The sequence below is a fragment of the Dendrobates tinctorius genome, unplaced genomic scaffold, assembly GCF_039654945.1.
Source record: "Dendrobates tinctorius isolate UK_male_01 unplaced genomic scaffold, ASM3965494v1 ptg000044l, whole genome shotgun sequence".
Classification (NCBI taxonomy): domain Eukaryota; kingdom Metazoa; phylum Chordata; class Amphibia; order Anura; family Dendrobatidae; genus Dendrobates; species Dendrobates tinctorius.
The window spans coordinates 15,546,345-15,564,524 of record NW_027361712.1 but is presented as its reverse complement, the minus strand read 5'-3'; positions in this window follow the sequence as shown (position 1 = coordinate 15,564,524).

Sequence of the window (18,180 nt, the reverse complement as noted above, 5' to 3'; positions counted from 1 at the left end):
TTTATATGTATTCTCAACTCCACCCACCTCCCAGCACGTTTAGTGTTCCAAGCAGGGAACCACCAAAGGTGCTCTGCTACTCTCTAAGGCCTGGATCACACTTCCGTTTTTTAAAATCCATCTAAATCTGTCGTTTTCCGTTAAAAAACGGATCCGCTTTTTTTTGAGGATCCTTTTTTTGTCCCATAGACTTCCATTAGCGGCTACCGCGGATCCATAAAAAAAACGGATCCGTTTGCGGCAAAACGGAAACGGATCCGTTTTTTCACACTTTGACGGATACATGCGGATGCCAAAAAACGGATGTGTGAAACAGGCCTAAGCAAGGAGCCACAATGTGGTTTTGCTGAACTACTCTGTTGTGTGGGGTGCGAGTGTTGAAGCGTGGTCAGGAGCCTCCAACTTACCAGGATGGTGGGGCACCACACCTTAGGAGAAGGTGCAGTACCTCTGTGGCGACTGAGCCTCAGGGGCGCCACCTAAGCTCCTGGGATCAGGCCCTCACTCCTGTCCGTATTGCTGATTTGTGTTATCCTCTAATATCTGATATTTGTCCATGTGGTTTCTACATTAGTCAGTGCTGTGACATCTGCCAGCACTGATTATTCTAAGGCTATGTGCACACGGATTTGCTGCGGATCCACAAGTGATTTACAGTACAATGTTATTCTATGGGGAAAAAAACGCTGTGCTTCGGAAAAATCCAAGTGGAAATGCAACAGTTTATTTTCTGCAGCATGTCAATACTTTGTGCGGATTCCACAGCGTTTTTACTCCCATTCCATTATAGGAATCTGCAGGTGTAAAAACGCAAGCGAAATCCGAACAAAATCCACAATAAATCTGCATAAAAACCTCACAGATTTAGACCTGCAGATTCTGCCAAGAGATGCAGATTCCACACAGAAAATTCCACACAGCAATCCGCAACATGTGCACATACCCTTATAAGTAAATCCTTGGAGACATGTTCCAGGTTCTTACAGAGTAACTCTGATATCTGCACCATACATGGCACCCCTTACCTACCAATTCTGGTATACATGGTCCCCTCATCCCCAATCCTGGTATGCATGGCCCCCTCATCCCCCAATCCTGGTATGCATGGTCCCCCCTCATCCCCCAATCCTGGTATGCATGGTCCCCCCCTCATCCCCCAATCCTGGTATGCATGGTGCCCTCACCCCCCCATCCTGGTATGCATGCTACCCCTCATCCCCAATCCTGGTATGCATGGCCCCCCACCCCCCAAATCCTGGTATGCATGGCCCCCTCACCCCCCTATCCTGGTATGCATGGTCCTCTCACCCCCCTATCCTGGTATGCATGGTCCTCTCACCCCCCTATCCTGGTATGCATGCTCCTCTCACCCCCCTATCCTTGTATACATGGTCCTCTCACCCCCCTATCCTGGTATGCATGCTACCCCTCATCCCCAATCCTGGTATGCATGGTCCTCTCACCCCCCTATCCTGGTATGCATGGTCACCTCACCCCCCAATCATGGTATGCACGGTCCCCTCACCCCCCAATCCTGGTATGCATGGTCCCCCCTCATCCCCAAACCTTGTATACATGGCACCCCTTACCTACCAATTCTGGTATGCATGGTACCCCCCTCACCCCCCTATCCTGGTATGCATGGTACCCCTCATCTCCCATTCCTGGTATGCATGGCCCCATCATCGCTATAATGGTATATATGGTCCCCTCACCTCCCCAATCCTGGTATGCATGGCACCCCATTCCTCATCCTGGAATGCATGGCCCCATCTCCACCCAATCCTGGTATGCATGGTCCCCTCACCTCCCTTTTGTGCTATGCATAGTCCCCTCACCCCCCAATTCTGGTATGCATGGTCCTCTCACCTCCTATCCTGGTATGCATGGTCCTCTAACCTCCCTATCCAGGTATGCTTGGTGCTACAACCCGCCCTCTACTGACTTCACGGTGAATACCTGATCGGTAATCTTTTATGCCGTGATGTGAGAGCAGGTTGTTGGGCCGGAATTGGTGCCTGTCTCTCTTTCTGGCGCCATTTTCTTGAAGACACACTGCAGTGTGTCTTCCACAAAATGGCACCAGAAAGCGCAGACTGCACATGCGCCGATTCCGGCCCAACAACCCACCCTCTCTTGTCATCACCACCAGACGCAAGACCCCGTGGCAACACCGAGTCGGTAAGGTGTTGTGTCGGAGATCGCGGTATGCATTCAGTGCTTACGCTTACGCGATCTCCTGGGGGAGTGCGTCTACCGTGATCTCGTGGGGGGCGCGTCACTCTGTCTTGAGCCAGACTGCGCAGGTGCGTCGCACTTGCGCAGTCTATAAAGGCTTCGGACAGAGTGATGCTTAGAGCGTTATATTATACATATACCCTGGATCTGTCCACAGAGTTTCTCTGCCTCAGATTTATATTATTACTTTCCCATTGTAGAGCAGCAGGAACTACAGAAAATAATGAGAGGGATAAGATGGCTGTCAGTGCCTGACCTCAGCGCCTCTGCTCATCCTGCAGCTGCCGGACATCCACTGTTATGTCAGTGATGTCTGCGTGACTGCACATTGTGATCTATCACAGATCATGTGTGCACTCACTGCACTGCCAGTCACAGTACAGCTATGTGTTCATGTGGGAGGAGCCCAGTCGCAAGTCAAAGCCTTGCCAGTCACTCCCCACTTGTGCTCATTGCTCTAAGTCTCCTCCTCAGCTCCTCCCAGCCCCCAGCCAGGCAGGAAGAAGCAAACAGCAGGGGGGAAAAAAAAAAATTTGGCTCAGCTCCCAGTGGTGAGCCGAATCCCGTCGGTCACATGAAAGAGCCGGCTTTTTGTCTCGGTTTGTTAGCGAACGACACATCACTATAAGATGTGCCAATTCTGGCACTTAGCCTCGCTCTTCCCACTTGCTCTGATGCGATGGCGGGGTTGATGTCAACTTTGTATTGTCAGGTGACATTAAGCCCCTTAGGTTAGTAATGGAGAGGCATCTATAAGACACCCTCATTACTAACCCCATAGTCATATTGTACAAACACACACACACACACAGAATAAAATCCTTTAATTGAATGACATGGACTCCTTTAATCAATCAATCTTAATTAAACCATACTGAATCGCCCATTCCAGTGAAGCCATTGTCCCCATGTAAGAGAATAATCCCCTTAATGACCGTCAATACCTCTTTTAACTGACCTTATGGTCAGTTGAATGGTCTCATGAGCAAATCTGGATTTATTTTGATTTTTTTTTATTCCATTACAGCATTTTAAAGTTGGGTCGCAAGGCTGCAATATGGAAATGGAGAAGTTGGCAAAGTTCACACATCGGCTGTTGCAATGGCTGCAATTCCACCTTCTACCAAGGTGCTTTTTCTTTTTCCAAACAATTTTATTAACATTTTATAACAGAGCATACATAAATGCAATATCATGAGGCATATATTCATCACACATGAAAGAAAAAATAAAAAACAATCAGACTATAAATAATAAAAGCTCATGGGAATATTTCCAGCCAGCGAGACCATTTCTGAATAAAGGGAGGAAGACAGCCATTCAGCAACGCCAATTTTTGTTCATATGACTTATGTAAAGTCAGTTTTGCAATAATATCGAGTGAAGAGGGCACTCGAGTGGATTTCCAATAAAACGCAATTTCATTTTTAGAAACTAAAAGTAAATGAATAACCAATTTCCTAACAGAAGGATTCAAACGACTTGCATCCAATGAGAGCAGGGCGAACTGAGGAGTCAGTGAAAATCTGATTGATCTAAAATATGAGCAATAAGAGAGATGTCGTCCCAAAAATGCCGAAGACGTGGAAAAAACCAAAATAAATGGGAAAGGTTACCATGATGCCCGCAATCCCTCCAACAGAGAGGGGAGGTGGAAGGGTTGATGAAAGCTAGATGAGATGGCGAGTAATACCATCTCGATATGATTTTAAAGTAGGACTCATGGAGAGCCATAGACATGGTAGCAGAATAGGTTAGAGACATGGTCAGTTCCCAAACATCTGGAGTAACAGAAAAATTCAAAACCGATTCCCATTTTTTCATATATGGGGATTTTATAAATGTAGAATCGTTGTTGAACCACTGGTAGATATAACGAGTGGACCAAAAAATATTATGGCCTAAGTCGCATAAAATATTGACCGCTGGCTCCGATAGCGGAGGGCAGCGAGTCACCAGTGGAGTCAAAAATTCTTTCAACATAGTAAAGTGAAGAAAAGCAGAGGAGGGAACCCCAAACCTATTCTTAAGATGAGAAAATGATATAAATTTATGACCATCAAAGATGTCATTTAATTCAAAAATACCCCAGTCAGCCCAGGCAGACTGCAAATCGAATGAATAATCAGAGGCCAGAAAAGAGAGAGGAAGCCTCAACAGGAGTTGAATCCTAGAAAAACCACTCAAATTTAAAAACTTCCTCCAAGCCACAATAGCAGCCATAAAAATCGGATGATCAAACTGAGATAAATGCTTAGATGTCAATAGATTCAAAATAAGAGAACAGGGAGGGGAGTTTTTATTAAAATAAAATTCCAAGTCCACCCATGAAGGTATATGGCCAGATGACCACCAACATAGACTTTGCTTAATAAGATTAGAGTAATAATAAGCTGAGATGTTAGGCAGTCCCATACCTCCACGTAACTTATGTTTGTATAATTGATTCGAAGCAATACGGGGCTTTTTATTTCCCCAAATAGATAAATTAAGGCGTGTCTGCAGACTAGTTAAATAAGAAGTGGAAACAAGCAGGGGAAGGGATCTGAAAACAAAGGATTTTGGGAAGGAATATTGATTTGGCTACTAGACATTTACCCCACCAGGATAATTCTTTGTCCGCGTAAAAATTAAGGTCTTTAGAAATGGAGGCAATTAGGGAATCTAGGTTAGTGGAAATCAGAGATCCAAGGTTTCTAGAAAACCGCAGACCTAAGTAACCAAGGTGCTTTTTCATCTGTGGGAATAGGTGATCGTCAGAGGGAGCCAAATCAGGGGAATAGGGTGGGTGCTGAAGCAGTTGGAAACCACAGGAGTGAATTGCAGCAGCCGATGTGTGAAGTTTGCCAACTTCTCCATTTCCATATTGCAGCCTTGTGACCCAACTTTAAAATGCTGTAACGGAAACAAAAAAAATCAAAATAAATCCAGATTGCTCACGAGACCATTCAACTAACTAAATAACATATTGCATTGCAAAACAAGACCATGCAAAAAAAATTTCATGGGTGGGCCTTGAAGTTTCCAGGCGCCCTTCGTACAACGTTTCGACCACAATTGGTCTTTTTCAACCAATTGTGATCGAAACATTGTATGTCTTTTTAATGGCAGAATAAACTTTTGTACATTTTTTCACTCGGACTGGATGCTGCTCCTCTACGTTATTTCTCTGGATTTTTTATGTCCAATTGGGACCTTGGACTGGGAGCGTGCATCTTCTTCATTCTGAGTGTGCTGTCGGTTGCTTTCTAATCCAGCAGCTGTCGCCTGTACAATATAGCCGACAAGTTGCTGCATTAGGCACGATCAGTGTTGGCACCCTCCATATCTGTTTAACCCCTTAGATGCTGCTGTCAATTATGACTATATCATAAATGTTTCTTTATCCCCATCAGCACCTTGAGATCATGATTGTGTGGTCCTGATGTTTGCCATGGCAATTCACGAGCAAATAGCGGCCTTAGGGTAGGTCCACATTGCGTTAGGGGCCACGCGTTGAGCGCATCCGTTACATAGCGCACTAACGCTATGTAACAGGTGCGTTAACGCACCCATTGGCCGCAATTATAGTAACGCATCCTAACGCATGCCGATATCAGCATGCATTAGCGATGATGTTACTTTATGATGCACCCTCGAACGCGGTCTGCAGCTTTTCGGGTGAGTCGGGTCTAGCGCACAGCGAACGGACGCGTAGACCTGTAGTGAAATGCTACCATGCGTTAACACATACCGTCGGCGCTAGGGCACAAAAGATGTAAAAGATGACATCAGTGTTAGCACATCCGTTTAACGGATCCGTGAAACGGATGTGCCTAACGCAATGTGAGACTAGCCTTAGAGTCTGCCAGCTACACTGACCTGTTGAAAAGTCAGAAACATTTAGGTGGTAATAATCAACTTTTTCATTCCTATTATGCCACTTTGTATGAATTCCTGAAAAGCACCTGAAGGGCTAATAAACTACCTGACAGCAGTTTTCAATATGTCGAGGGGTATCACTTTTGGGGTTTTTCCAATATATAGGACCCCTAAAGTCACTTCAAACCTGGAGAGGTCCCTAAAAAAAATAATTTTGTAAATTTCCATGAAAAATTACTGCTTCATTTTTGAACCTTCTAAAATGCTATAAAAATAAAATAACATGTTACAAATGGTGCTGATGTAAGGCCGACATCTGGGAAATGTTATTTATTAATGTTTTTGTGTGGTATGACTATCTGGATTAAACGGATAATCATTCAAAGTTTGAAAATTGCAAATTGTTTTACATTTTTGTCAAATTTGTGATTTTTTTTTATAAATCAACAAAAAGCATATCAACCTAAATTTACCATTATCATAAAGTATAATGTGTCACAAAAAAAAAAAAAATCTCAGAATCACTTGAATCTGTTGAAGCATTCCAGAGTTATTACCACATAAAGTGACACTGGTCAGATTTTAAAAATTTGGGGTTAAAATAATAAACAACAATATACGTGACCTGTCAGCAGAGAAGATAATAATCCATTTGAAAATTGCATGACACTATTCCTACTTTTCAGGACCGAAATCGGAACTTTTTTCACGGTGATGGGCATGAGCCCTCCGGCATATAACTACACTTTACATCTCTGCATCGAAAAGAAAAACCTTTCCCCTCCCACATCTAGCAGATCCAAATGCATGAAATAGTGTACAACCATTCTTGTATCACTGAAGCTATGTGCAAACAGAACATGGCAAAATTCAGGGGATGTGCACACGCTGCAGATTCTGCTGCGGATCCGCAGTGGATTTGGCCCTGCGGATCCGCAGCAGTTCCGCAGACATTGTACAGTACAATGTTAGCCAAGGGGATTTCAAATCCGCAGTGCACATGTTGCGGATTTTTCCGCAAGGATTTGCTGCGGTATTAAATCCACAGCATGTCAATTCTTTCTGCGGATTCCGCAGCGGTTTGACACCTGTTCCATTGTCCAGGTGTCAATCCGCAGGGGAAAACCGCTGGCAAATCCGCAGGAAAACCGCAGGTCACTTTACCTGCGGTTTTACCTGCAAATCCGCAGGTGAATCCGCAGAGTGTGCACTCACCTTCAGACTTGGAAAAACAGCATTAATTTTTTTTTGGTACAGATTTTACATTTGCATTTCAAAAAGTGAAATCCGCAGAATAAATGTACATGCTGCAAATGTAAAATCTGCACGGTAGGTCAGTTTACAGCCGGGGTCCCACTAGCAAATCACATCTAATGTGAGAGCAAATGACCCTCGCCTCCATTGCCGGCGTCTGAGGGAATCGCAGTGCACTCAGGTAATATTTGCGTGCAGTGCGGTTCCCACACACCCATAGACTTATATGGATGCGTGCCATCCGAATTCAGCATGTAATTACAGCATGCTGCAATTTTTTTTTCCCTGTACAATCATGATTTGATCGGAGCAGGAAAAAAAAAATGCAATTGAGAATAGAACCATAGGATTAAATTGGTCCGAATGCAATCCGAATTTTAATCAGATTGTAGAAGTCAGATTTAATCGCAAGTTGGAGCGAGCCCTCATAAGGAATCCGGACACAATTTTTAGTAGCAGATGGATGAAATTTGTTACAATCTGATTGAGTCTAACACACTGCATTATTTTCTTTTTCTTGTTCTGAAAATCAACAGCGCCCCATATGCACATAACTTTATTCTGCTGCCATCAAACTTGGCCTGCCTTTTCTTTAACACCTTAACGGCCGCCGATGCACATTAAAACTCCGGCCATTAGGAGACCTTATTCCCTCATCCAGTAACCGGGAATAAATGAATAGCGGCGCAACCACATGTGAAATTCCTAAGGGTGACAGCTGACACCCTGCAGCATCGGCTCATGACGATTTTTAAACCGATCGGGGCTGATTAACCCATTAAATACCACTGTCAATCACAAGTGGTTAAAAGACCCCCTTTGTCAAGATCGACCACCTGCGATCGTGCCGATCATTGCAATGGTACCCTGAGGCTATAACCAGGGTCTAAGGCCGGGATCACACACGCCGGCACTCTGAAGCGGAGCCTGCGGCTTCATGTATTGCTATGCGGCCGCACACTCCGCTCCTGAGTGCCGGCGGCAGTGCCAGGTATTAACATGCGAGACTCGGACGCGTTTCTCGCATGTGTGATCCCGGTCTTACAGACACAGTCAGTGACTCACTGACAGGTCTCAGGCACTGCAGTACACGAGTACTGAGTACTAAGAAATAAATAAAAACCACGCTAACATGTATCTTTATCATCATACTGATAAAAAATTGAATGAAAAGTCATATGTTAAAAAAAACAAACGCTAATATGGGTCATAGTGCTCTCAGAGCATGCCAATGCAAAAACAAATTTTTTTAAAAATTCGATTCTTAGTCTGTAAACGTTGCAAAGTATTAAAAAAAAAAAAATTAGGTATTGCTGTAATCGTACTGACCCAACAAACAAATCGGTCTTATCACTTTTAACATATAATGAATCACCCATTGAAAATATATAACAATAATTGAATAGCAGTTTTTTGTTTATTCTGCGTCGCACAAAAAATAAGCCTTCATACACCACTCTTTGCCGGAAAAAAAAGTTACAGCTCTCAGAATATGGCGATGAAATAACTTTTTATTTAACAAAAAGAAGCAATTTTAGTGTGCGATAGCAAAACATAAAAAAAACTAAACAATATAAATTTGGTACTTTCCTTTCCAAGCCCTGCCATGTGCCCAAACAGCAGTTTTTGACCACATATGAGGTATCATCGTGTTTGGGAGAAATTGTGTAACAAATTATGTGGTCCATTTTCTCCCATTATCCATTGTGAAAACTACAAATTTGGAACTAAAACAACATTTTAGCGGAAAAAAAAACAATTGTTGTTTTCAAATCTACATTTTAAAAAGTACTGTGAAGCACCTACGGGTTCAGCAAACTGAACACAGCCCTAGATGAATTTCTTGATGGGTCTAGTTTCCAAAATGGGGTCACTTGTGGACATTTCTGCCGTTATGGTACCTCAGGGGCTCTGTAAATGAGACATGGTGTCTGTAATCTATTCCAGCCAAATTTACATTCCAAGTATCAAATGTTTGCTTCTTCCCTTTCGAGCTCTGCTGTCTGCCAAACGAGTACCTTTAAAATACATGTGGGGTATCACCGCGCTCAAAAGAAAGTCGGTAACAGTGGGGTCCACTTTTTTGTGTTTCTGCTTGCAAAAGTGATAAATTTTAGAATAAAGCAACTTTTTCGTGAAATAAAATTTTCAATGTGACAACCTATGCTTACCAAATTCTTTGTAGTACCTATTCAAAATGCTTACTATACCTCTGTAAAAAATCCTTGAGGGATACAGTTTCCAAAATGGGTTTACTTGTTGTGGGTTGCTGCTGTTTAGGCACCTTAGAGGCCCTGAAAACATGACATGGTGCTTCTTCCGCTCCGAGCCCTGCCGTTTTTCCAGAGGTTGAAACTGGGTAACACATGTTGGGGTCCATTTTCTTGTGCTATTGTAAAAGCGAAAACATTGGGGCTAATGCAACATTTTAGAGGAAAATGTACTATTTATTTTTATTCATTTCTCTTTTTATATTAATTCCCGTGTAGCACCTAAAGGGTTATAATATTTCCTGATTGCAGATTTGAAGTATTTGAGGGGTGTGGTTTTTAAGATGGTATCACTTTTGAGGAGTTTACAATATGTAAGCCCCTCAAAGTCTATTTAAATCTGAATAGGTCCCTAACGAAACAGATTTTGGAAATTTCTCTTGAAAAAATAGAAATTGCTGCTCAAGTTTTAACCTTTTTAATATCCTAACCAAATAAAATGACGTTTGAAAAATGATGTCGATTGGTAGGAGAATATAAGGATTGAAAGTTTGAAACTTTAGAATTTTTCTAAATTTTCATTTAAATTCTGATATTTTCACAAATAAATGCAAAATATATTGACCTAAATTTACCACTAACAAAGAACAATGTGTCACGAAAAAACAATCTCGGAATCACTGGGATATGTAGAAGTCAGATTTAAAAAATTTGGCCTGGTCACTAGTGATGAGCGAGTATACTCATTGCCCAGGTTTTCTCGAGCATGCTTGGGTGTCCTCCGAGTATGGCCAGTTTCACACGTCAGTGGCTCCGGTATGTGTAGTGACAGTTTTCTCACGTACTGGAGACACTGACACACGTAGACACATTCTAATGAATGTGTCTATGCAGATGTCAGCGAGTTTTCACGGACCATGTGTCCATGTGCAAAACAAGCTGACATGTCCGTTTTTGTGCAACAGCACGGATCACACGGCCCCATACAAGTCAATGGGTCCGTGTAAACACGTACCGCACACGGATGCTGTCCGTGTGCATTTTTAAAAGTCAAAGGGTTAACATTGAAACTAATTTTTCCAATACACGGACACACGGACAGCACACACGGACATACGGATAGCACATGGATGTCACACGGATGGCCTACGTATCCACACGGACAGCTCCAGTACCGGTTTTTCCGGTACCGTAATAATCTGGACGTGTGAAACTGCCCTATGTTGGCGTGCTCGGAGATTTAGTTTTTGTTGCCTCAGCTGCATGACTTGCGGCTGCTGGACAGCCTGAATACATGTGGGAATTCCCTAACAAACCGGCATCCCCACATGTATTCAGGCTGTCCAGCAGCCACAAATCATGCAGCTGAGGCAATAAAAACTAAATCTCCGAGCACGCCAAAATACTCGGAGGTCACACGAGCAACGAGTATACTCACTCATCACTACTGGTCACTAAGATGGTAAAGGAGGTTCAAACATTATGGTAAGGACAGATGATGGGACCAAAATTTTGCCCTCAGTGAAGGGTAATTGCTGCACAATTTGTGTTCATAATCATGCAGCCGCTGGACCATTGTAGGTTGGGGAGTAGATACTCAAGCTGCAGCCACAACTAGTCATAGGCAGTTCTGCCTTACAAGTTCTGGTAATCTGGATTTTAGATCACATTCCACCCCTATATGGAACCCTTTAAACAATCTAGAATTATTTAGCTCAACTGGCTTGTGTATTTAAAACTGAAAACTTGTTTGTTTTTATGGGATATTTTTATTGAAAGGAAACTAATCCTAGAAAGTGTGTGTGTATAGACCCCCATTGAAAGGTGTGTGTATGTGTATATAGACCCCCACTGAAAAGTGGTGTGTGTGTGTACTGTGATGCAGTGACACTTGTGACAGCTTGAGGGCGCTGTATGGGTCATGCACACAGGCGTATCCATTGTGGTAATGGAGATAGGATGGTAAATGACCGTTATGTATCCCAGGGTGGGTGGCCCTGGGATGGAAGCTTGAACGTGTGCTGGTCAGCAGAGGTACTGCTGAGGTTTTTGTTACAGTGTATCAGGGAGAGCTTCCAGGTGGTTGGTGAGACGGGTGGGACCAGTCACCTACAAACCCACCCGGGTGCGTGGGTCTGTCTGAACGCCCAGGATAAAGCCTGTGTGTGGCTGTGTGAAATAGGACCCACGATGAGGTCATGATCCGTTTCTCACCGGTAGGCGTGGCTACGGACCATATAAGGTGACCAGGGTAGGTCACATGGGGGAGAGTGCCTGGATCTGATTGGTCCGTGTGGAAGGCCATGTGTGAGAGCAGAGTCTGTGACAGACTGCGTTTGGGGAGCCACTGTCCGGCTGTGGTTCTGGAACAGTGAGGCGGCCTAGTGAATAACGCACTGTCCGGAACGGTGAGCCCAGTATGGCCGCTTCCCTGAGAGAAAGGACTAACCGAGAGTTGGCATCTGGAGCAGGAGCTCCTAAGAGGTAACCCCGGACAGGGGGAATTAACAGAGACTGTAGAGCCCGATTGCTGGACAAAGCACAGCCTGTGTAAACACAGGGCTAAGGGAGCGGAGCTCCATGAACATTCCTTTGGTCTGCTGTAAGACTGTTATCGTTTCTTCATGCTGCTATGGTTTATGCCGTGTACAATAAACCGTATGGACTATGTTATGTAAAAAGCCTGTGCCGGACCCGATTTATCTGCAGCCAAGTGAGTGTCCCCCAATACACTCAGTGAGCGCTACCTTACAGTATATAGACCCCCCCTGAAAGGTGTGTGTGTGTATAGACCCCCACTGAAAAGTGGTGTGTATATAGACCCCCACTGAAAGGAGGTGTGTGTGTGTGTGTGTGTGTGTAGACCTCCACAGAAAGGTGTGTAGACACCCACTGAAAGGAAGTGTGTGTGTGTGTGTGCAGACCCCCCACTGAAAGGTTGTGTGTGTGTGTAGACCCCCACTGAAAGGATGTGTGTGTGTGTAGCCCCCACTGAAAGGGTGTGTGTGTGTATGTAGACCCCCACTGAGAGGTGTGTGTGTGTGTAGACCCAAACTGAAAGGATGTGTCTACACCCCCACAGAAAGGTGTGTGTAGACACCAACTGAAAGGAAGTGTATGTGGGTAGACCCCCACTGAAAGAGTGTGTGTGTGGGTAGACCCCACTGAAAGTGTGGGTTTGTGTGTAGACCCTCACTGAAAGAAGAAGCAGAAGCTCTCATTCAAGCACGATTATCCTCAGATACTAAAGACCTAGTCAAAAAGAAAAGCTATGGATTTCGCCTTTTAGTATCAGGAAGGTGGCGATAAGCTGAGCAGTATTACTCTTGTGTTTTAGTGATATATGGTATGTGGTCCGAGTGGCCAGTCTCTCACTGATCAAAATGCTCAGCTACTTACCGGTAGCGGTGTTTTTCAGGAGCCCATGACAGCACCACGAGAGAGATGATCCGCCCTTCGGGGACAGGAAACCTACAGACATAAAAAGGGTGGCCCTCTCTCCCGCTTAAGTTGGATTACAGAGCATGAGAGGACCTCCCTGGTTAGTAGCAACTTAAATATGTACAGTCAACTACATGTCTCTACTACTGTGCTAATTTTTTAAATAAAGTAAAAGGTGCTGACCCAATATGTGAAAGCAGAGGGAGGGAATGTGAAGGTGCTGTCATGGGCTCCTGAAAAACACCGCTACCGGTAAGTAGCTGAGCATTTATTCAGTCGCCATGACAGCACCGCGAGAGATTTACAGAGAGGAGGAGAGCTCAAGGGAGGGATAGCTGCCTCAAGCACCTTTCTCCCGAACGTGAGGTCGGTGGACCCGCCTAAGTCTAATCTATAGTGGTTGAAAAAAGTTGATGGAGAGGACCATGTGGCCGCCTTACATATGTCCTCGATGGATACTTCCGACCTCTCTGCCCAGGATGTTGCCATGGCCCGAGTAGAGTGCGCTCTTATGCCTTCCGGAATCTCCAGTCCACCTGCTGTATAAGCAAAAGAGATAGCCTCCCTAATCCACCTAGCTAGGTGGAGCCTGTTGCGACTTAAGAAGTCGGCTGTTAGATTTTGCTTTCCCTTTATGTGTAGAGCTGTGAGGGATAGGAGGTGTAGTTCGGCGATCTGAAAAATACGATTTGCTACATCCATTAAGGGTCTGGACCGGTTTCCCCCCTGGTGGTTAATGTAGGCTACAGTTACCTGGTTGTCTGAGAATACTCTGACGTGTTCGCCTTGTAGGGACACAAGGAAAGCATTCACCGCCCGCTCTACTGCTAGCAACTCTTTAAGGTTAGAGGAGAAACTTTGTTCGGGCAGAGACCATACTCCCTGGACCCAGTTATCCCCCATATGAGCCCCCCAACCTCTGGGGCTAGCGTCCGTGGTTAAAATTCGGGAGATTCGGTTTATCCAAGGGACACCCCTACGCAGATTCGAGCCCAGGGACCACCAATGAAGGGACTGAACAGTAACATCAGATAAGGCGACTCTAGACTCGAGGCAACCCTCCAGCCAATGGGTGTTGTGTAAGATGTCCCACTGTAGGGTTCTTGTGTGGAGTTGTGCCCAGAGTACTGCCGGAATGCATGCCGTAAGAGAGCCTAAAAGTGACATAGCCCCTCTAAGGGTAATTGACGGACTATCCATTACCCTACGTATGTGATGTTGAGTTTTCAGAACCTTAAACTCTGGTAATCGACATTCCTGTAAATCAGAGTCTATAGTAAGGCCTAGGAATTGCTGTACTTTCGTGGGTTGTAGTCGTGATTTTTTAAAGCTAATGATCCAACCCAGATTTTGGAGGCTGGCTATTACCTTCCCTAATTGGAAGGCAATGAGACTCCGAGTTCCCCACAATCAGGAGATCGTCTAGATAGGGAACTACAAGAATGTTTTGTTTGTGCAGATGGGCCATAACCTCCGCCATTAATTTTGTAAAGACCCGGGGTGCCACCGCCACCCCATAGGGAAGTGCTGTATACTGAAAATGGCTTATTTTTCCTTCCAGTTAGACGGCTACCCTTAAGAATTGCTGATGTTCCGATACATGCAGAACATGATAATAGGCGTCTTTAAGGTCTAGGACTACCATAAAGCACCCCCCGAACAGTAGTTTAATCGCTGATTTTACAGACTCCATTTTGAAAGAGTAGATTTTGATGAATTTTTTAAGGCATTTGAGATTAATTATGGTGCGATAAGAACCATCCGGCTTCCTGACTAGAAAGAGAGGAGAGTAAAACCCCTTACCTCTTTGTGGCTCAGGAACTTTAATCAATACACCTTTCCGGAGAAGACCGTAGATCTCCGCTTCCAACGTCTTCTGTTCTGTGGGTGAAGAACACATGGGATTTAGGATAAACTTGTTGCCTGGAGTCTGCTGGAACTCGAATCTTAGTCCCGTTTTGATGATACTCCGTATCCAAGGACTGTTTGAGATATGTGACCAGGCTGGGTAGAAGGACAGCAACCTTCCTCCCACCTGGTCCGACAGTCATTTGGGATCATTACGGTCACGAGGGGTGTTAAACATATACCCCCTACCTCTTCTCCTGGTGTCATATCTGGGTCTTTCTCTGGAGGGTCGCCTACGATCAAACCACCTTCTGAAGGAGCCCCTTCTGAAAGGCGGTCTACCCAAATATGGGAAGCGTTTCTTGCTATCGCCTGCCTTCTCCAACAGTTCGTCCAGAACTTAGCCAAACAAGTAAGTTCCCTCACACGGGCCACCGCATAATTTAGATCTGGCCTGCAAATCACCCGGCCAACATTTAAGCCATAAGGCCCTGCGGGCCGCATTGGAGAGGGCCGCGGATCTGGCTGCCAATTTCACTGAGTCCGCTGATGCATCCGAGAGGAAGGCCGCTGCTCCTGGAGCTGTAGAGAGGGAGGAAAGAATGTCCTGTCTTGGGACTTTATCCCTAATGTGCCCTTCTAGCTGGTCTAACCAAACCGTTAGGGATCTGGCGGTGCATGTGGCCGCAATTGCTGGTCGAAGGGCTCCAGCTGATGTCTCCCAGGTTTCCTTGAGGAAAGCATCGGCCTTCCTATCCAAAGGGTCTTTTAAGCTACCCAGATCCTCAAAGGGAAGAGAAGTCTTTTTGCAAGTCTTTGCTATAGCCACATCCAATCTTGGGGCTTTATCCCATGATGCTGAATCTGTCTCCTCGAAAGGATACCTTCTCTTAAAGGCTGGAGGTAGGGAGCCCTTCCTCTCAGGTTTTTTCCATTCTCTAGTGATAAAAGCATTAACTGTCTATTAGAGGGAATGACCTTCGATTTTTACGGTCCAAACCCCGAAACATAGAATCCTGTACCGACTTCTCTGTGGGGGTTACCTCAATTCCCATCGTAGTATTTACCGCCTTTATTAGATGATTGACCTGCCACAGTGGGAAACAGGAACGTCCTGATCTGGTCTCAGATGACGAGGACGATGATGATGATGAATCTGATCTTAGCTCCTGCGAATCACTATCGGAGACTAAGAGTAATGGTCTAGGGGACTTGTCTCTAGGTTTTGCCGGAGACCGGGATCCCGCCGAACTCCTAAGTTCCTGCCTGACTATCTCCCTTATACTGGAGGAAAAGTCAGCCGTCTCTTCCGAAACCAGGTGGTTAATACAGGGTCTACAGAGATTCCTTCCCTGACCGTCTGGGAGGGGGACTCCACACTCGGCACACTGTCTGTGCTTGCTTTTCCCCGAACTCTTTTTCCCCTGGCAGAATGGGAGAGAGGGAACATAAGGGGAACAGATCATCACCCACTGAACATTCTCGAAGCTCAATTACCCTGGCATACGACAGCGCAGTACCGGGTTCTGCGGGGGGGTCCATCGGAGCAGCCACACTCTTACGGCTCGTGGACTTCTCAGGTCTCGCCTTCTGAGTAGACTTGTGTTTCTCAGAACGGCTGCTGCTGCTAGAACGCTGCTCCGGCTTCTATGAGGACTGAGGCTGCGTCTCTTCCAGAGGCTCTGGCTGCTCCTGAGACGCCATTATGAACTACTACAGGGCCAGAAGCAGCTCTCCCGGTCACCTGAGCCCTTAAATAGACCTGGCACCGCCCCCTCTGGGGCTCACAGGTGCCTTCCATCAGCGCCCGGTACCTACTTCACCTCTCCGCATCCTCCACCCCCCCCGACCGAATCCCCAGCGAGACACTCCCCTCCCCCAGCTGGCGCACGCCCCCCCGGGACGCCACACGCACACCCACCGCCACCGTCCATCCCTCCAGAGGCGCGCCCGCGATGCCAGGGCCTCGGCGCGCGCCCATCGCGTCACCCAGCGCGACCAGGCCGCATCATCAGTCTGCGCCCGCACGCTGTCAGCCGCCCCCTGAAGGGGAAGTAGGCGGCGGTAATGGCAGACACCTCCGGGACCGCGCGCCACCCGCAGAGGACAGCGCTCACCCCCGGGCCCGGCGAGGAGGAGGGAGGAAAGGGAACCGGGCTTTTACCTAACCGGTATCGGCGCAGGCCCTCCTGTAGTGGACGCTCCCCCTGGAGGCCACCTACAGCTGCACCGCCTGCACAGACAGTTCCCCCGCTGCCTGAATTGGCCACCAGGCCCGGGCATCCATGATTCCTCAGACGGTGCTCCTGCTTAAGGTAGGTCTGCAGGGTCCCCTGTCAGGGACAGGAAACCAACTGAAGCGGGAGAGAGGGCCGACCTTTTTATGTCTGTAGGTTTCCTGTCCCCGAAGGGCGGATCCCCTCTCTCGTGGTACTGTCATGGCGACTGAATAAATGTCTGATGTCTCTGTGCCATGTGCAATGTTTTCTAAAAGTACAGTTATACTTTAGGAAACTCCTATACATACAGTTAGATCCATATATATTTGGACAGAAACATTTTTCTAATTTTGGTTCTAGACATTACCACAATGAATTTTAAACAAAACAATTCAGATGCAGTTGAAGTTCAGACTTTCAGCTTTCATTTGAGGGTATCCACATTAAAATTGGATGAAGGGTTTAAGAGTTTCAGCTCCCTAACATGTGCCACCCTGTTTTTAAAGGGACCAAAAGTAACTTTTCCAAAGGGTAACAGGAGAAATTGGACTCCACAAGCTGTTGTGCATTTTGTTCTGAGTATGCTGATATCCCATATGTGGGGGTAAACCACTGTTTGGGCGCTTGGCAGAACTCGGAAGGGAAGGAGCACCATTTGACTTTTTCAACGCAAAATTGGCTGAAATAGAGCTTGGACGCCATGTCGTATTTGGAGAGTCCTTGTCTCCCCATTTTACAAACTATACCGCTCAATGATTTAATCTAGTGGTGTAATGATCATATTGATACCAACGGTGTGTCACAGAATTTTATACCATTGGGCAGTGAAGAAAAAATAATTACATTTTTAACACAAAAATTTAGTTTTAGCCCCAGATTTAACATTTTCACCCAAGAAGTGGGTAAAATTGGCACCAGAATGTGTCCCACAATTTCTGCTGAATATAGAAATACACCATGTGGCTGTACAGTATACTGCTTTGCCATTCAGAGTGTCTCGGTAGGGATGGAGCGCTATTTGCCTCCTGGAGTGCAGATTTTCCTAGAATAGTTTGCGGACTCCATATACAGAGCCCCCTAAGTGCTAGAGAGCAAAATCCCTTCTGCCC